Here is a 21,618-nt window from a genome sequence, read left to right on the forward strand (position 1 = left end):
AACCACTTACCTGAATCCCCGCTCCCGCCGCCGCCATCTGCTCCTCCGTCTGTCCTCCCGGGCCGGGCCGCTCTGCATTATGGGAGAGACGTCATATGACATCATGACGTCTCTCCCATTGCCCACTGCGGGAGCCGGAAGATGGAGCGGCTCCCGCAGTGGGAGCAGCAGCAGCCGATGAGAGTCTGACAGACTCTCATTGGCTGCTGCTTACAACAAACACACGGAGCCAGCGGCTGTGTGTTTGTCAGTGTAGCGCTGACCGAACTCCGTCCGGTCAGCGCTACACACGCGGCTGGTGCATGGTGCAAGTGCAGATGGCGATGATGACGGTTTCGGCTTCACAAAAAAGTGGGAGGAGGGGCAAAAAATCCGCACGGATACTCCTTAGTCCTACAGAAACTCGCAATAGCATACGGTAGTAAATCTGGTTTCTAGGGTAGCTTATTTCAGTAGTGCACACAAACTTAAAATTTATTTTATAATCACTATCCAGCAGTGACTGCTACTGCAGGGGAGGACAGATATGTCCTAATCCCACCAAATGCTTGAGGGAATTGGTATGATTTACCGCCGGCCCCATGCCCGGTGGTTGGAATCCCGACTGCGGCATCCCGGCAGAGGAGGAAATCCCGATCGTCAAAGGTAAGTATATACTAACCTATTTCTACCCCCTAACCCTCCCTTAGGGGTGCTTAACCCTAACCTTCCCTCTAAGTGCCTAAACCTAACCCCCCTTCCCCTCCGCCTAAACCTAACCTCCCGGGGGGGTGCCTAACCCTAAGTCTCCCCCGGGAACCCCAAGCCTAACCCTCCCCCCCCGCAACTATCCGCGCTCGGCGTCCCTTCGATCGGCATGTCGGGCGTTGGGCTCCCGGCGTATATGTCTAATGACCGACGTCGGCATATCGACGCCTGTCTTTAGACCCTTGCCGGGATATGACAGTCGGGAAGCCGGATGTCGGGATTAGGTCCGTCGGCTTCCCGACTGCATACCTGTTTGAGAGTCTGCATTTTGCAGTGGCCTCCAGAAACAGCATGGCATTGAATAAGTATTTACTAGTTTTGAGTTATATTTTGACTAATAGGCAATATAAAGTTCTCTAATTTGTATATAGCATTGTTTCCCAACTCTAGTCCTCAGGGAACCCTAGCAGTGCATGTTTACCCTACTCCGTGCACAGGTATATTCCATAATGACAATGACATTTTAAAAGATCCACATGTGGTACTGGTTATTTCACTTAGGACTGCACATGCACGCTTAGGGTTCCATCATGATTGGAGTTGGGAATCACTGGTTTTATAATGGTCCATGTATTGCATAGTGGTCATTGGCATACTCTCTGTGTTGTATAGACATTCCTAGAATGCTGTATTTATTGGTAGCTAAAATACTCTCTATTTTATATTATTACTTAAGACGCTCTTTGTGTAGATGTGAGGTATAAAAGGAGGAAAAGGGCGTTAAAGTGATATTATGTCAAAATATTCAATAAGAGAAGTCACACAGCTGCTATCAATGGAGTGTGCTGGCCTCAGAAACTGAACATACAAAAAGAGTTGCACTGGGTAAAACAATACATATAAGATTAAGGGGGGCAATTCAATTGTCGGCGAAGGGTGCGAACTGCAGTTGAAATGTGTACAAAAGCTGAACTATTTAAAGTAAATGCGAATGTGCTAAAAAATCATTGAACATAGGTTCGTATGTGCACATCCTCAGTGAAGGATCCTTTAAAAGCCGAAGTAAATAGGTTAGTGTTCTAAATAAGTATTATTACCAGTCTCTGGTGGTAATCCTTTATAAGTGTCAAGTCCATCAGTATTTGAATACAGCATGTATATGCAACAACATGGGCACAATATCCAATGTTGTTTTGCGGTGCTTAGCAGCAGTATCTAAGCGGGATACACATGTATCATGCAGGCACAATAAATGGTGTAGCTTGCACCCACTTAGCAGCAGTTATTGGCTGGAATACATATAGCATGTTTTTTCAATATCGGATACGGTGCGCCGAACACTATTGTTTAGTGGCTGAAAGTTTCTATGTTATTTGTGCCCATATAAACGCATTCCGATAGATAACTGATAAGTGGCTTTACGCTATATAGTGTACCGTGTCCGCTTTTGTTATTTTTCTCACTGCAATCTATTTTAATAAATCATTGGATTTGTGACAGGAACCCCGGGGACTTACTGTTTCCGCAACATATTGCAGATAACGTGATAGCAGGCAAAAGGTGGCTGACGCGTTTCTCTGCCCCTTGTCGGGTGCAGGGCACATGGAAAAGCCAGGTGGAAGGTTCGAGGGCATGGCTCTGCAATTGCACGATTTGGCCCCACTCTCCACTATACAATTCTGTGGTTCCCTGCATAGTAATACGTGGGGTGAGGCCATAATGATAAAATTTAGCGTGAATGGTATCATCAAGCCACCTGGACCACCCACTACACTCTGGAAGAAGGTACCAGTGGTCAGCACCGAGCGGCTTGCAGGAGTCTTACCTATTGTGCGGGAGAACCACCCAATATTTGGGACACTCCCATACGGATGTTCTGGGAGAATAGGTAAGTAAGAGTTAGGGAGAACTCCCAGAAATTTGTGAGTCTCGTAGACATTGTGGGAGAGTAGACAAGTATGTGGGTATGCATGGCATCATTTTTTCATTAGTGATTTGTCAATGTGTTTTGCACGGGCAATGTGTGAGCACAGGTCAATGAGAGTGTTAGATTATTGAAGCCAAATAACACTTTGTATATATTTAACCACAATACATAAAGAACCATATGATTCACACAAAAGAGATCCAGTACAATAGGGATGGCCAGAGCAGTTTGGATCCAAAAGAGGCACAGTGCATCTGGTTCTTGTATGTTCAGTACTGGAGTTTTAACCAGCACATGCAACACCTCTTAGCAACTGTATGAAGCCCGACTGAATAGAGCCCGGTGTCTGGTTTGAGCTGCAGTTAAGTCTTCATGTCTCTGCTGCTCTGACAGCTGAAGCTGTGAGCCTGCTCACCTTTCTGTGTGTCTGGTGCTGAATGTATGTCACACACTGGGGAGACGGGACAGACTTTTAAGTTCAGCTCTGAGTGGGCTGAAAATGCAGTCGTAAAACAGAGAAGCAAAGTTTCTTCCAGTTGCAGCTTCCCCCAGTTTATACGATTACATTTTTTTTTTCTTTTTTTAGGTGTAGTGTGTGGGTGTCTACGTGGATGATAGATATTTTCTCCTGCTTTTGTGTCTGGCTTTATTAGGTAATACAAATTGTGCTAGTCCTTGTATACCAAGAAAATCAATGCAGAGAACGGCTTGTAATTTACACCAAAATGTACAGGTCTGTGATACATCATCCGTATCATGTTTTTGTTAGTAATAGAGTTTCTATTGCCTGTGTCGTGTTTTAAATGGCAAGGGGGAAATTATTAAAGGTGTACTATCATGAGCAAAGTTATTCTTTTAAATATGTAGTGGTCTGTCTGAACACCAGTTGTATGATCACACAATGCAATTACCTTCTTCTCTGTTTTAATTATGTGGATTCCCTGCATATCGCTGTGCAACCAAGACCCCTGTGTTTGTTCAAGAGGAGCTAGGTCTCGCATCTCATTCTCCATTCGCTATTTACCTACATTGTAAGCTGCATTGTTCACCAATAAGTAATTATACTGTAATTACGTACTTTTCAACCCGTTATAGGGCACCCCTGTTCAACAAGTGGACCTCAGGTTGCTGTGTAACTACAGGGAAGCAGTTTTATAGACTGGCAGACTAAATGCCGCCGGTTTATATCCCGATACGAGAAGCCCGAAAGGTGACTTCAGATGGGCATCATTATAACGACACAATAAAACTTATATAAAAAGTAAATGTAATACATATAAAATGTTATTTAGATGGAACTTATATACATCTGTATGTCAGATTTCTAAAAGTATGTATAATACTCATTACTTACAACATATATATATATTTAAAAACCCAGTGTTCTCCCCAGGCTGTTTTCTGCAGGCGCATCGCCTGGCAGAAACAGCCTGCCACCCGGCACTTTACCCAGCTGACCCGCGCTGTGGAACGCTAGCCTCTGAAGTGACCGGAGGCTAAAGAAGCCTCCAATCGCTTCAGAGGCCAGCGTTCCCAGTGATGCACTGTGCGGGTGACGTCATCCGCGACGTGAGGAGCCTGACCCGTGAGCCTGCTGGATCTAGTTAGATCCAGTCAGTGCGAGGCAGCTGGAGCGGCGAGCAAGTAATGGTAAGTGCTGGGCTGGGGCCGGGGCTGGGGCCAGGAATAGTGTGGGGGCACTATTTAAGTCTGGGGGCACTGCATAAGGGACACTATTTAAGCCTGGGGGCACTGCATAAGGGGCCAGTCTGGGGGCACTGTTTAAGCCTGGAGGCACTACATAAGGGACCAGTCTGGGGGCACTGCATAGGGGCATTACTTCAGCCAGGGTGCATGCATAAGGGGGAAGTTAAACTACAGGGGGCAATGCATAAAGGGGAAAACTACAGGGGGCACTGTATAAAGGGCACTTTTGACTGAGAGCCAGTGGGGGAGCAGCCTGAAACCTGTCGGGCTGGATTGGTAAGGGAGATACCCCTTTTCCCGGCGCTCGCATTATTGCGAAGGCCCCCACCCGGCTACTCTTGGATACCACCCGGCTGGAAAAAATTTATGGAGAGAACACTGAAAACCTTTTATTTATATAATGCCTGCATTTTCCGTTCCACATTACATTTGAGCACAGAGCAGTATTAAAATGAGACTGGGTAATAACAGAGGTAGGAGGGCCCTGCTCGCTAGCTTAAATTCTATAGCGAAAATATTCATTCTTTGAAAGGGTGACAAATTAAACACTATGACCTGATTCAGACTTGTATGTTAATGCCGTTGCAAATGTGTAAGTAGATGCTAGGTGAATATATATAAATGTTGCAGGCGTGGGGAGTAGTATTGAGACGCCCACCGGTGGCTTTGCAAAACCAGGCATCTGCATAAGACGGGATGTAGTCAGGAAGCCGACGGTCTAAATGCCGACTGCCGGCTTCCCGACTGTCAAATCCCGGCAAGGTACTAATGACAGGCGTCGAATACCCGACGCCTGTCATTAGACCTACGCCGAGAGCCCGGCATACCAAACGAAGGTAAGCTGGGTGCGGACAGCCACGGGGGGGGGGTGTGTTAGTTTTTAGGGCTCCCGGGAGGACTTGGGGTTAGGCACCCCCCAGGAGGGTTAGGTTTCGGCTAGGGAAAGGGTTAGGCACCCCCGGGGGAGGTTAGGGTTAGGCACTCCCCCGGGAGACTTAGGTTTAGGCTGCGGGGATGGGGGGGTTAGGTTTAGACACTTAGAGGGGGGTTAGGCACTTGGGGAGCAGGTTAGGGTTAGGCACTCCTAAGGGAGGGTTAGGGGGGAAAATAGGGTTAGTTACACTTACCTTATTAGCGATCGGGATCTTCACCCCTGCAGGGCTTCCGCTGTTGGGATTTGAACCGCCAGCCACATACTACACTCTAATAAGACGCAGCATTGGTCGCAGATTATTTGATTATTGCAGTTCGACCACTAGGGAACAAAGGCAGAGACTTAAGTTACGACCCAGATGGTTATAAACCAATAATGTTGTAATTTGTATAGATCTTTGTTAAATTTCCATGACAGCACTACTACCACTTTCTTCTACTCCTTTCTTATTCAGCCATTTCTAGATATGTATTAGAACCTGTCTGTCTAACCTTGATAGAGGTTCCACTTGTAAACTCAACCATAACAGAGGAGTAGATGAAAGAGGCTCTCAAGATGCAAAAGTACTCCAAAGCTCATGCCCAGGAGCTGGATAATGTCTGATCCCTGAAAATAAACAAATTACACCCGCAAGGTCACGAGGTGCTCGTAGTGATATCAGATACATGCCCAATGCTGAATTGAAACCGATTCGTCAACACATACACAGTGGAGGAACATCGGTGTTCGTCTTGTATTGTGATACAGTGAACACTTGTGAAATCATTTACACATACTCCAATTCCTCTGGCTACGCTTCTTTGGGTCTCCTAGTTGGGACATTATACTCGGAGCCAGGAATGGTGTGAATTATTTGAAAATCATAAAAATTGCACCCAGAAGTTAGGCGCCAGCAGTACTTCTTTTGGCACATTGGTTACTAGCGCTGATCCTGTTTCTGTGTGAAATGAAGACAGAATTTGACACACAGTTAAAAACTCCGGGCAACGCCGACCTTTACATAAATACAGAGGACTGATTCCAATATATCACAATCAACAGCCAGACAAAAAGTTTAGCTGAGAAGTTTTTATATTGAGTGATCTATGCATTTGTTATACATCAAGCAATAAGAAGGTAGACCTATGATAAAACATACATATCGAGGTTATCCTTTACAGAGAAATCAATAAATCTGGAGGTGTACTGAAATTAATGAACTGTAGTGTACATATTATGCAGTGCTAGTGCCCAAAAGTTTTGAGAATGACACAAGTATTGGTTTTCACAAAAGTTGTTGCTTCAGTGTTTTTAGACCAGTTTGTCAGATGTTACTATGGTATACTGAAGTAAAATTACAGCATTTCATAAGTGTAAAAGGCTTTTATTGACAATTACATTACATTTATGTAGAGAGTCAATATTCTCAAAACTTTTGGCAACGGCTGTATAGCACTGCATAATATGTACACTATAGCTCATTAATTTCAGTACACCTCCAGATTTATTGATTTCTCTGTAAAGGATAACCTCGATATGTGTGTTTTATACAGAAATGAGGCCACTTTCTATGACTCGGGGGTGCGACATTCCCATCGAGACCACACCCCCTAACTGTAAAGGTTACACCCCCTATTTTCACAAACGAAGGTTCCTCTTTCAGAGGTAAAGAAGGTGGGAGGTATGCTAACAGTCGGATAATATCTGATCACTGAAAATAAACAAATTTACACCCGCAAGGTCACGAGGTGCTCGTAGTGGTATCAGATACATGCCCAATGTTTCGAAACAGATTTGTCAACACATACACAATGGAAGCTCCCGTGTTCGTCTTGTATTGTGAAAATGTGAAAAGTGGTCTTATAAATGGCTCCCAGGAAGGAGTTATAAATAGAAAAGCGATCTGACACAGTCACTTTGAGAAATGCAGGGCATAGTTTGCGTGGAATTGCTCGTCTGGAGAAGGCTTCTCTTGGTGGCGTGCAGTGTCAAGAGAGAGACTGTAAACAATTGTGTACCTGATCACCCACGAAAAAAACAAATGCTGCGGTAAATGCCAAGATTCTGCACATGCATTGCACCATGGGTAAGAGCCACACATGGGCCAAGTGACCAAAAGGACTGATCGGAACTGCTCTAAAGCATTCCCTATGTACACCGTGCTAGCAGTTCCACATAGAGGAAACACTAGCTAAATACAATATAAAGCCGAAGTCTGTCCACAATACATACAGCTGAAAACACCCGGTTGCGGTTGTCGCATAGGTTTGGGGTGTTTCTTATTATGCCCTTACATTCCAGATACTTAGTTTTAGTAACTCTTGTAGCGCCTGTGGGAAATGAGAAGGAGAACAATACCCAGCAGCATAAAATCTGTGCAGCGTGTGATCCAATCTTCTTCTGTTGAATATGCCGGTGTCTCTTGTACCTAGTGCAGTTCTCTGACTAAAGTATAGAGTTGGTCTCCAGAAAAGTCTAAAAAACTTATCACTGAGTTGAAAAAATCCTTTGATACTAAGGAGCATCTCAATGCTAAGCAAAAACAAGGTCCAAGGCAAGTCTTGATGTAGAATAGGTGTTCCCAAACAGGATCTGATTCTTCAAGAGCATTGGAAGCAGCACCATCGGACCGCCGGCCGCGGTCCAGGACACTGGTCAATGCGGTCTGCACTACACAGTAACAAACGCCGGCACTCGTACTACCCGGCGGCAGTGTGTTTGTTTTGGCAGCCAATGAGAGTCAGACAGACTCTCATTGGCTGCTGCGCCCACTGCTGGAGCCAGACTCGCTATGTGTGTGACCAGCATGAGTCTAGCCTTTCACATAATTCTGGTCCTGAGGAGGCTCCAAGCATTTGTCAATTGCGTTGAGCGTACCTGTTTGCAAATGCCTTTATAGCTTTTTTTTTTTTTTTCTTATATAGTGACATAAAACACAAACACATAAATATATATTCACATCATCTATAACTGTCTTATGTGATACAACTATTGACATTTATTAATTTCCCTTAAAACTACTAAACATTGGGCTAAGAACACCCTTCAGCTGCTTTTTAAATATAACAAGAGAACTTTATTCCTTGAATATTGGGCATACTACTACTAAACTTTACCGTTCCACTTATTTCTCATGGTCATCTAAAAATAACACCAGCCTTTTGCCGAGAAGGTCGTTGAACTTGCTATCTTTTTGATATTGCACCCTTTGCCAGTTCTTGAATATTTCTTTTTTCTATTAGAAAAAAAAGTTCTGTGCTGAATGAGTCAGCTCACTGAGTCATAGACAGCATGAAGCCTGTATTGCTCTAGACTTACTAATTGGAAACAGTCTAAAATTTAATTAAAGCGCAGTTGTCAGATCGCCGTTTCTGACTGACATCCTACTGAAGTATTTTGTCTCTAGCAAGTTGCTTAATTGTTGTGCGCTGTTTACTATTTTATGTTCAGTTCATTCTTTTGCAGTGATAATGATAATCTGTAACCATTATGTTTATGATGGCTGTTTTACTAATGTATGCGTCCAGAAGCCTTTAGAAAACAACTCTATGTTGATTTGTGAAAATCTGCAAAATCTGTGATTTATGAGTTTATGTAGACTATTAATTTCAGTTTTGCAGAGTGTTAGGTTTCTGTTTATTATACACTGGATCAACAGGATAGTCTCATTTTGTATTTTCATTTCTATTCAGATAATTTGTATTATTTCTACTGCACAGCTCTCCACCTATGTATGTTTCTAGTGCACCAGCAATTGTTACATAGTTGTTTAGGCTAAATAGAAATAACATAAACCCCTACAGGAAGCAAAACAAACCCTTTAAAGCATGATCCAAGTAGACTTAAGAGAGAGAAAATAATTTTTCCTCACCGTACATAGGACCTGATTAAGGGTTGTACGTTTTTGTATTCTCAATTGCGCTCGCATTGTATTTGCGAAAATATGCTAATACCTACTAACAGAAGGACGGAAATAAACACCTTTGGGTATATTTACTAAAGTGAGAGTTTTTAGAAATGGAGTTGTTGGCTATAGCAACCAGTCAGATTCTACTTAACATTTAACTAGCACCTTCTAGAAGATGATAGCTAGATTCTGATTGGTTGATTTGGGCAATATTTCCACTTCTAAAATTACCCCCTCGAGTATTTCCTGTTTCTCTGAAACTGGCCTCCAAGGCTGTGGTTCTGAGATTGGGAGCGTAGCCTTGAATGCAGACACCCCCCTGAAAATCCCATAACACGGCCATGGACCAGCCTCTCTTTGTGAACACTTTCGGCCACCTCCTCGACTTCATCCATGGGCCCCAGTGGATCGCAGACGTCCGCACAGGTCCTTTCGATCACGGAGACATTGACCGTTCCGTCTCATACTTTAGTTTGCATTAGCCCATTGGGACGTTTCGTGGCATTTTGCGCATGTGCAGTATCGAAAAATCGCTCAATTGCATGAACAATGGCAAGTCCATCGTCGCTCCCTTACTAAATGTAGTGTACTTACAAACACCACGGTACCATTAAGTTTGTGCCCATTCAGCCGCATGTTGAGAAGTGGCAGACAGGTCTGAACTGCCCATAAATACTTGCGCTCAGCGACGGATCATGCACTATGCTAACACCCCCCTCCTCTCTCTCTCTCTCTAGATTAGTCAGCAGAAAGTACTTGAATTCTGATCTGCATTGGCCCCTCTGTCGTGATAGTTGTGTAACTGCAAGCTGCTCTTCAGTCAACGGACTATATTGAGTATTTACCCGTCAGTCATAACATTAAATCCACCTGCCTAATATTGTGTATGTAGATCCCCATCATGCTGCTAAAACAGCTCTGACCCGTTGAGGCATGGACAAGACCTATAAAGGTGTCCTGTGGTATCTGGCAGCAAGATGTTAGCAGCTGATCCTTTTGAGTCCTGTAAGTTGTGAGGTGGGGCCTCCGTGGCTTGGACTTCTTTTTCCATTACATCCCACAAATTCTTGATTGGACTAAGATCTGGGAAATTTGGCCAAGTCAACACCTTCAACTCTTTGTTATATTCCTCATACCATTCCTGAACAATTTTTGCAGTGTGGCAGGGTGCATTGCCCTGCTAAGTGTCCACCGCCATCAGGGAATACCATTGCCATGAAGGGGTGTACTTGGTTTGCAACAATGTTTACGTAGGTGGTACATGTCACAGTAGCACCCACATGAATGCAAGGACCCAAGGTTTCCCGGCAGAACATTGTTACAAGTCGCAGTCACGACTTGTCTCACTCTAGCAGTTTACCTTCGCATGACGGTGTTGTTTCCCCAGTTGCTAGATGATCTGAATGCTTCAGGAGGTCAAGTGTTATCCACAGCGAAGCGTGATTGGTTCCTCCTGCTATTTGTGAATGCTCGCCTTTTGCCTCCGACCCGACTATAGCATTCCTGTAGGTTCCCTCGGCTCAGCTGCATGATCAGCATTCTGTGTCTCCTTGGGGTAATGTATTCTGGTTCTCCAGCTTCCGTGCTGCCATCGGCTCACCAGCCTCTCCACCGGCTCCCTAGCCGCACCAGCAACCTCCGTGCTGCCACCGGCTCATCAGCCTCTGTCGGCTCTTTAGCCGCACCAGCAGCCACCATCTCCAAAGCCACACCATCGGCTCTCAAAGCCGCATCACAAGTGCGCAAACTTGTGTACCGACTCTCAAGCCACACCATCGGCTCTCAATTACGCAAATTTGTGTACCGGATCTCAAACCACACCATCCGCTCTCAAAGCCGCATTGTAAGTACACACACTTGTGTACCGGCTCTCAAGCCACACCATCGGCTCTCAAGTACGCAAACTTGTGTACCGGCTCTCAAAGCCGCATCTACAGTACACCCACTTGTGTACCGGCTTCCTAGCCGTACTATTGGCTCTCAAAGTCATATCTCTAATTCACCAACTCCTGCTACCGGCTCAAAGCCGCACCATCAGCACCTTAGCTGCACTATCGACTCTCAAAGCCGCATCATTTATACCCAAACTTCTGCTGTTCCTCTCACCACTGGATCCCATAGTTAATTCATGTGAACCGCTACTACCCCGAGTATTAAGACCAGGTGGCCACCTAAGTACCGATGATCATTTATAAATCTAAGGGAACAACGGGTGGCTGCTAGTGGCAGAAGATCTTGCTAACCTGGGTTCTAGGGGGTTCACATGGAACGAACTGTGGGATTCATAACACATTGCCCAAATAATGACACTGCCTCCACCAGCTTACCTTCTTCCCATAGTGCATCCAGGTGCCATCTCTTCCCCAGGTACGTCCACATGATGTAAAAGAAAATGTGATTCATCAGACCATGCCACCTTCTTCCATTGCTACAAGGACCAGTTCTAACTCTCATGTGCCCATTGTAGGTGCTTTCAGCGGTGGACAGGGGTCAGCATGGGCACTCTGACCGTTCTGTGGCTACGCAGCCCTATACGCAGCAAGCTGTGAGCACTATGTGTTCTGACACCTTTCTATTATAGCCAACATTAACGTTTTCAGCATTTTCTGCTACTATAGCTCTCTTGTTGAATCGGACCAAATGTTCTAGCCTTTTCTCCTCACGCACATCCATTAGCCTTGAGTGCCCCTTTAACCGGTTCACTGGTCCTTCCTTGGATCACTATTGGTAGGTACTACCCACTGCCATTGGGAATATACCACAACACCTGCCGTTTTTTGAGATGCTCTGACCCAGTTGTCTAGCCATCACAGTTTGGCCCTTGTCAGAGTCACTCGGATCCTTACGCTTGCCCATTTTTACTGCTTTTAACATATGAACTTCAAGAACTGAGTGCTCACTTGCTGCATAACATATCCCACCTCTTGACAGGTGCCATTGTAACAAGATAATCATTGTAACGAGATAATCAATGTTATTCACTTCAACTCTCCAGTGGTTTTAATGTTTTTACAAACAAGAAAAAGTGAGTTATGCTGACTTGTACCTGTATTTATAATACTACAGTCTGATTTGGATAATGTGCACATATTTATTTTAAGCAAACAAATTCGATTCACATGAAATAACTTTTTTTTAAAGTGATCTGTCTTAAGGCCCCCATACATGGTGCGATATGCAGCCAAACCAACATACCAAACCGACAGATAAATTTTAATTCTGGAACAGATTGAATTCATCTTATATAACAACTATTTCTGGTACAAGGGAGACTACTACCTACAAACAGGAGGAACCGCAATGGGCACACCTTTTGCACCCAGCTACACAAATTTATTTGTGTCAAAGTGGGAGGGTGACAACATCTGGCAGAACAACATATACAAAGATTATATAATTTGCTGGTACAGATACTTTGATTTATTCTTTATATGGAATGTCAACCACAGATCTAGAAAAATTCACAAAATATATGAATGAAAACAACTTGGCTCATGAATTCACCTCCACAACTTGTAAAACAAATGCAGTTTTCTTAGACCTGGAAATAAATATAGAAAACAACGAAATAATCACGAAGACCTTCAGCAAGGAAGTTGATGGAGACAATATACTGCCATACAGAAGCAACCACCATAGAAAATGGCTAAATAACATCCCTGGAGGACAGTTTAGAAGGATCAAAAGAAATAGCACCAGCCAAGAAACCTTTAAATTACAAAGCCAAAATTTTAAACAAAAATTCCTCAGAAAAGGATATAAGGAACCCCTCCTGGAAGAAGAATTAAAGAAAATAACAACAACAAACAGAACAGACATGATCAAATATACAGAAAAACAGAACACCCATTATCTTCGACTAGCTTTTATTACACAATTCAACGCCAACCATAACTTTTTAGAAGCCACTTTAAAAAAACACTGGCACATACTCATGCTGGACAAAGACATCAAATCTATGATTCCGGAAAAACCGAACATCATCTATAGACGTGCAAAAAACCTCAAGCAGGAACTAACTTCCTGCTTCACTCCAAAAGAACAATCCAACATTAACAACACTATTGTGACAAAAGGCTTTCACAAATGCCTAAAATGTGTGGGATGCAAAACAATAGAACAAACGACCACCAAACCAATCCTAAATTTCAGCTCAAATCAAACAAAAAAACCCTACAAAATAAAAGAACAAATCGCCTGTGACACGGAAGGGGTTATCTACCTTCTAGAATGCCCCTGTGGCCTACAATACGTAGGCCAAACAAAAAGAAAAATGAAAATCCGCTTGGCAGAACATATCAACAACATTAAGAAGGGCTTGAACACACATTTTGCAGAATACTGTACCATGGAAAGGATCCTAGGGGATCAGCAATACAGAAGATCATTCCTCATTGGAGAGGAGGAGACCAAGTTACTGAACTAAAGAAGAACGAAACAAGTTAGATATTCGAACTACAAACATTAAGACCTAAAGGTCTGAACATTGACATTGAACTTAATGTATTTTTATGAGTTCCTCCCCCTTTTTATGCAATATTTATTATATCCTTACCACATTAACATTTCATCTTTGTTCCTACACATTATATCATTACCATCCTTCAGTCTCATTTAAAAATATTTTTTAAATATGTATTGTACTATATTATATTTTTATTATAATTTTATATGGCTCTAAATACACTAATAAATTCCCATCACAGCCAAAAGAGCCACATACATAATAATTGAACACATAATTCTTATATATATACTGTTATATTTCACTGCAATGCTGAACATCTATAAAACAAATTGCTTGCCGCCTTTTTTACATAAGATCCGGCAGAGAACTTCCTTTTTAACCATTTTTTAAATAAAGTTTTGTTTAAAGACTGCCTATAAATATGGACCAGAAAAAGGAAAGAGTATCCTTGACAAAGTGCATGCCAGCTCGAAACACGTTGGGTACTGGGATCTGAAACATCCGTCGAAACCGGAATACTGCACTGTACCACTTACGGGACTCCTTGACGAACGCCGGCAGGAGAGAGAAGAACGCCAAAGCAAAGAGGATACGACTACTGCCAGGAGACAGGTAGGAATAGGGAAAGTTAGTTAGTACGTTGCCTGCATCTCCAAACATCGAGCTGAAGTCTTTATCCTCCACGGCACCATTCCATCTACACTTCCCGCCAGCCGGGTCCCATCACATTGCTAAAAGAGCTAAAAACATAATATTTTTATAAAAATCCTTTTTTTTTAACTTTTTTTTTATTTGCTACATTAACCTGTAACAAACCTTTACGTGTTTTCAGCATTGCATATATATACATTACAAGCGCTGCTAACATACCTACGGTGCAATATACACCTTGCTGTGTGACTTGCGATTCGACGGCCGACATATGGGGCAGTCCCCACATACGGAGTGATTGGGTGGCCGACCGTCCGATATGCCGGCACCCCCCTACCCCACCCGCATAGCGCTGCATGGGATTGTACATCGCATACCCAGATCAAGTGAACATGCAGTAAGATTTGGAGGTGCGATGTACGACCCCACGGGAGCACGCACTGGCCGATAAAATGCCCACAGACGGTACGATATAGCAGCGATATCGTACCAATCCCTCGGATCAGCTGCTATATCGCACCGTGTATGGGCACCTTTACCAAGCCCCACCCATAGCAATCAACTGCTGTTCACTGTTTACAGTCCGTGTTGCTCGTAGTGGGACTACAACTGCTAACAGCCGTCTGCATACAGGTGCATAGATCGTTTAATAACAATAAGGAGCAACTTATTTGGAGAACTCTCCTAAAGGGAACATCTTCCTCCGGCTACTACAGAATCTACTTAAAGGACACACTGGTAATGGACGGTAAAGTAAACCATTTTGGGAATACCTCTATTGGGTTCATTTCAAGTGGCTTTTAATTGCAGATACTGTATTGTTTTTATATTATGTTTATATAGCATGCTATATTTTAATGTGATTGTGAATATTCACTATTTTGATTTATTTTTTTGGATAGTTATTATTTAATATGAACTAAATGTGTTTGTTTAAAAGAAATGTGTGCATAATCCATATCAGACTCCAGTATTATAAATACAGGTACAAGTAAGGCCAACTCACTTAGCGTTCCCGCTAGGCTGTTTCAGCGGGGCGCTGCGCCCTGCCTTATTTCTGAAGTGCAGAAAGCACCCTGCCCTCCAGTGCGGCGCCCCTCTGAAGCAGCTTGCAGATTCTCTCCTCCGCCCGCGGGCCGCAGTGTCCTGCGGGTGGGGAAAACGGCAGAGCAGCGGTCACCCCCCCCCGGTGAATAGATGGCGGGTTGCATGCGCCAGGCATCCATTCACAGTGACCACGGCACTTGGAGCTGCCCGGCATGTCCGTAAGTGCCGGGCACGCCCCCAAGAGTGACGAAAATGGCACGTGTCATAGACATGCCCCCTTTTCCTTGGCCACGCCCCCTTTTCGGGCGTGCGCGCAGAAGTGGTCTTGCTCTAGGTCCGGTGCCCTGCCTGCCGCCGGACCTGGAGTGAACACTATCACTTTTTCTTGTATGTAATTGCTGGTAATATTTCAAGGAGACAGAAGCCTCTATAAGAGAGTGCTCCAGTCTTCTACCTGTTTTATTTTTTATCTTTGTTTAAAGGTTCTTTTTTAAAAGTTTTTAAGGTTATTGGTTAATTTATTTACTAGTTGGCGCCATCAGACTTAAAATATTCAGTTCTAATGTTATGGCTGATGGGGTGTATTGATACTCTTCAAAGCCAGAAACAGCTACAGTACTAGGATGCCCAGAACCTCTTGTGTTATGCTTATTTCAAATATTCTTTAAATACAGAAACATGCTGCAGTTTGGTGTAAGCAAACAAAGGTTCCGCAATTACTTTTGAGGATTGACTGTAATTGCAGAATGAGCGTGGTGATTGTAAATTACCATTCATTTACAAATGAGATAATAGCAGTGCAATTGAGAAAAATTTCAGATAAACTGTCTTTTATAACTAATGAAATTGGGGCATCATTATACGGAGTGAATACAAATTTTCAAGTCTATTTGACAAGCTAAAATGTTGCTTTTAAAGACCTGCGGTTAGATTAAAATACTGCAATGCTTTCTCTTTGTCTGAAATTAAGATTATGGATGCTCAGTTACCTTAATGCAGCATTATCACCAGGAGCCCCATGTAGTCATTATTCCCAAGGCTCCTTCAGTCCTTCCCAAAGCCTTGTCTCTGCAGGGTTTAAGGGGTCTATTTACTAAGCTTTGTTAGGATATAAAGTGAACGGAGATAAGATGCCAGCCAATCAGCTCATTTAGTGAATTGTCCCGTGTGAATGCAGCTATAATGTCATTTTCCAAACACAGCCTGTGAGATGGCAGTTAGGACAGTGCTTGACAAATTTTTCTAAAATCTAGGAGCCAGGATGAAATTGCAGGAGCCAGATCACCGCCCCCCCAACAATAAAAAAATAAATAATAAAAATTAACAGGAGTGAGTGAGGAGCACAGCTCTGTGTGTTATACACCTGTTATACACACTGTACTAGTCCACAAAATGGTCACAGTTGAATGGATACAGTAAAATGGAGGCCCCCTCACTGCTCTGCACAGCTCCACTTCCCACCCTACAGTAATAACAGACCACATTTCACATAAAACAATGGTGCCAGAAAGTACAACAAAACCCCCCACCCCTCGTGGTCACACCACTGTCCCTCTGAAGCTGCTCCGCAATCCTTGGCCACGCATAGACCCTACTACCGGAGCGCTCTGTGCAGCCAGAGATAGGAGACAGTAGACAGTTGGGACGTACAGGAGGACCAGCGTAGACTGGGACAGACAGTAGGGATCAGAGCAGGCCCGGATGGAGAGGAGTCGTCAGCGGGACGGACACAGGCACAGCAGTCACCACAGACGACACTCAGCACATGCACTCCTGTGCATGATATGAACACCGCAATATTATAGGCATGAAACTCCGCCAGAGCGGATGAGGATCTTCTTTTTCCCTCACTGCAAAATCTGGTAGCCAGGCAGCAAAATCTGGTAGCTATGGCGACCTGGCCCCCGGGATTTGTCGATCCCTGAGTTAGGAGCTGATTGACTGGTACCTTATCAGCATTCACTTTATCTCCTAACAAAGCTTAGTAAATAGACGCCTAAATGTGAGAAGACTGGTCCTCCCACTGATGTTTTATAGTGGCAAGTGCAACTGAGTTTCTGGTTCTGTAACCCAGAATGGCAGAGGTTAGTTAAAGTGACTACATGGAGCAACCTTAGGAGCTTTTGACATGTGAAGGAAGGAGGTTGATTAACTTGTAGTTTGTAGGCTGGATTAGTTTAACTTCTGAATGAACGTCCCTGTTTCACACAAAATAATTTTAAAGTGGGGGTATTTTAGGGCAGTAAGTTGATCAATGGGTCATTGCCACTAGACACTTACTGCCCCTAAGTAGGCAGGTAGTGGACATGGTCATTTGCTGGCATCTCACACATGTCAAAGTGGCTGGAGAGTGGGCTTTCACACTGGAGCCAATAACGGAGCAAGAGCATTTAATGCTTTTTTTTTGTGTGTGGAATTGTTATCTTTCAACTGGTTTCTTATTATATGTGTTGAATCACCTCCTCTCATTAAAGGCAGAGCTATTGATTATAGAAAGTAGGGACACTTCTTCATTCTCAAAACTGTTTCAGTAATTCCTTTTTTATTTTATTTATGGGTTGTTTTATTTACTTTTTAATTCGGTGATATTTGTTTTATTTGTTTTAGTGAATTTTACAGGACAGAAAAGTTCACAAACCATTCCTACGAATTATCTACATAGTTAATGCCATTTTCTTTAAGCCAGGAATGATATTGATTAAAACTTAGGACCTGATTCAGAGCCGGACGCAATTAGCGCTCGCTCGTCCAGAAAATAGGGGTGGCTATTCAAATGAACCATTCGCTCTTTGCGGTCTGTTCACGCCTCTAGGTCTGAACGAGCGAACAACACTTGAGGTCGTTTTTTGGAAAAATACGCCCCCTGGCCGCTCGCATCCTACGTCATGTCTGCTATTTATTAGATTAATCGAGTACATCGACCAGCGTATGAACTGCTCGCTATTCTTGTGGTTGGTTTTTGCTACCACAATCTTGCGAGCAGTTTTGGCTATAAAATAACCCAGTGACGTGGTCAATGACGCTGCTGTTTTAATTATGCACACCCTTAAAACGCCCATTTTGACCTTTAAGCACGCCTGTGTTCGGATCTCCACTCCCCGTTTTCAAGCACCTTCCCCTGTTACCACCCACATACGCCTCATTCTGTCACTCAAAATAACAGGCATTTGCTATTTAGCGAACAAACGATTTTCGGCCGCATTGACTGGTTCGCGCATGCGTATAACGATCCGTACGCATGCGCAGTTGGGCAAACATCGCTCGGAGCGAACGAGCGGCTGCTTACGAGCCGCTCTGAATCAGGCCCTTAGTGCCAAATTTTTTTCCCTGAAATGTTTTTAGATTTTTTTTAATTTTTAAACCAGATGCAGAAATATGTGACACTGGTTAACATATTACTAAACTATATGCAACTATTCCTTGAAGAAATTCTGTTAATTTGTTATTACAGCTTTTTTGTCTGGTTTTTAGGCTTTTTTATGTGCACATTTTATAGGAAAAAAGCACAAAATAGGAAGAATACACATTCACAAAACAAAAATATGTTCATAACGAAGAAAAAGATGGGATGGTAGGGGCTTAAAGCAAGCCCATATTCCTATTAGCAACTAATTCATTAGTTGTATTGTTTATAATCAAAGTATTTGATGTGATTTTGTTTTTTCTGCTGCTTAGTAGTGAATTATGATTGGCTTTCCGGAAGTTATTTAAGTTATGTTTCTGTTGTATTATGCATACAGTATTTTATGTAGGGTTACCATGGCTTTCTCCCACTGCAATGTATTTATTTGCATAATATATAACTATAACAGGTGGAAAAGTTTCTCCAATGAATGGCAGGTGGAAAAAAGTGTGACATTTCTATTTTGGGGTGCAAATGTGGGGAAATGATTAAGAACTCTTAGGCCACCCCCTAAAGGACAAATCAGCCAAAAAACAGAACACCCCAAAAAATATGTAATTTTTGGGGGAAAAATTTTAAAAGTGGGGTGGGGGACAAGGATAAAAAGTAGCAAAATAGGTTTCTTGGGGGGCTGTATGGATGGGCAGGTGTTTTTAGGATTGCAGGTGCATGCAGTAGGTGGATTTTTCACATTTTTTAAAAGTACACTTTAGAAACATAAAAATATGCTAGCATCCATTTTCAAGTACCCCAAATTTGACAGGACTATTTTCCACCAAAAATACTGTTTCTATAATTTTTCACCACTTTTACATATATGCTCCTCGAAAGCTTTTAACACAAATTTATGACACAAAGTACATTTATTAGGGCTAATAGTACACATCTGTAATAATTTCCAGTGTCAGTGCGTCTTATTTTGGTGTACAGACTGATTCCCCCAATCAATTTTTTGGAATCCTGCTTCCCACGTACTAATTAGTCTCTTTACTATATTCGGTGACATTGTGGTTGTTAGAGCAAGCTACAGGCACCTCTAAATAGGGGGGGGGGGGGCATTTATTTATGGCCATAGATAGATAGATGCCCCCATCCCTTCTCTCTAGAAATCCTGAATTTGCCCCTGTTCAGGAGGACAACAGTGAAGGCTAGGTAATGATGGTGTAATGGGGTCGGTTTCTTTGGATGTTTTCATTCTGTGTTTGAGTGCTACAGAATATTGCTGCCAATTTGATCTATCCTTTAAAGGCAGCAACAAAAAGGTAACCACTAAACTGGCTAGTTTTTCCCCAAACCGCTCAAAAATTGTCAGCTTTTCTGCTTTTATTTAAATAAATGTAGAATGTAATTTTTAAAATGTATTTATTTAATAAAAAAAAAATATTTTCCTAGGGGGTGTTTCGCTCCCCATCTCCATAGACCCCCATTGTTATTTTACCTCACACCCCTGAGTGTTATCAGATCACCCAGGGGAAATATTTCCCCAATGCAGATCCCTCCCAATCACCTGTGCCCATACCTACCTAATCTGTTAGTAAAACCCCCATGTATCACTATATCTATATATCGGGATGCAGTTGAAATACCGGCGTCGGGGATGCCAGTGCTCAGAATGCCAGCGCCGGAATTCTGACACCATTCAGAATCCTGGTCCAGGCATCCCGACTAAGTATTTGGATTGTTAGGGTTAGGCACTGGGGGGAGTCTAGGCACTGGAGGGGAGGTTAGGTTTAGGCTGCGGGGAGGGAAGTTAAGGGTAAGGTTTAGGATACTTAACCAACAGGTGTTGGTATCCTAACCGTGTCAGGATGCCGGCACCGGAATTCTGACCGGCGGGATTCTGTACCCAACTCTATCCATCCATCCCGGTGTCCCTCCATCCCTCCCTGTAGCATTATTCACCGACCCCCATCCTGCAGCGGAGCGTGGTTCAGGGGGGACTGATCATCAGTTCACTTTGCTGCAGCTGATCTTTACACACACAGAAATCATTAAGAGAATGCTTGGGAGGGAACTAAGGGCCTGATTCAGAGATGGATGATAATTCGATGATCGTAGCTGCGATTTCATACGTAACGCAGCTGCGAAAAATATGTTAATGTTTGTGCAGATCATCTGAGCTTAAAGACGCCCACAGCTGCCATCTTGCCTGCGTGCGACGACGCATACCTGCGTAAATATCAGTATCATTGACGCACATCGGCGCCCATCTTACCCTTGCGTCAGGTCTGACCTGCCGCAGCCTTGGGAGCTCTTCTGACACACACAGCTGCATATGGACTCTCATTGGCTAATTTATGCGCGCCCATGTAACGGCGTTTAAATGGACGGACACGCCTGCGTTTCTCAGACCACCGCCTTGCACCACCCCCAAACGCTGACAACCTGTCACTCACTCTCTGCGATAGATCCCTATGCGGGTCTGTGATCGCTGCGCACACGGAGTGCAGCTTATGCGCATGTGCGATGGCAATCCCTCGATGGCATGCGTAATCGCCTTTGCGTCCATCTCTGAATCGGGCCCCTATTCTGCTATTTTGGGGTCACCCTCTTGGATGGTGTCACCCTGTGCATCCTGGGCGCCCTATACCCTCTTAGTGACGCCACTGTGTTAAACTGCTGTTGAAAAGCTTTTTATATACTATGTAAGACTTCTCAGGCAGCACTATTGCCAGGGGGAAATACCAATCTGTATAAATGAAGAGCTTCTCTCTCTAGTCTTTATTCTGAGTGAAAAGCTCTTGTATGAGTGAAGCAACCCTGTAACAACAAAATAAACGGTGAGCACTGTTCCTGGCTACCTCCCAAGTGCTATTAGGAGAGAATAAGGAACTGAGGGGAGATGAGAACCCTCTTATTCTTTTTCTCAAACACTCTACACACGTGTTGACTGAAGTTTCTAGTATAC

General features: G+C 43.5%; 1 protein-coding gene across 2 annotated transcripts in view; it reads left to right on the forward strand.

Annotated features, from left to right (window-relative positions):
* Positions 1-21,618, forward strand: part of METTL15 (methyltransferase 15, mitochondrial 12S rRNA N4-cytidine) — a 230,647-nt gene that overhangs the window by 27,533 nt on the left and 181,496 nt on the right. The gene's annotated exons all lie outside the window — the stretch shown is intronic.

The sequence above is a fragment of the Taudactylus pleione genome, unplaced genomic scaffold (assembly GCF_031769625.1).
Source record: "Taudactylus pleione unplaced genomic scaffold, aTauple2 ptg000100l, whole genome shotgun sequence".
In the NCBI taxonomy this organism is placed as follows: domain Eukaryota; kingdom Metazoa; phylum Chordata; class Amphibia; order Anura; family Myobatrachidae; genus Taudactylus; species Taudactylus pleione.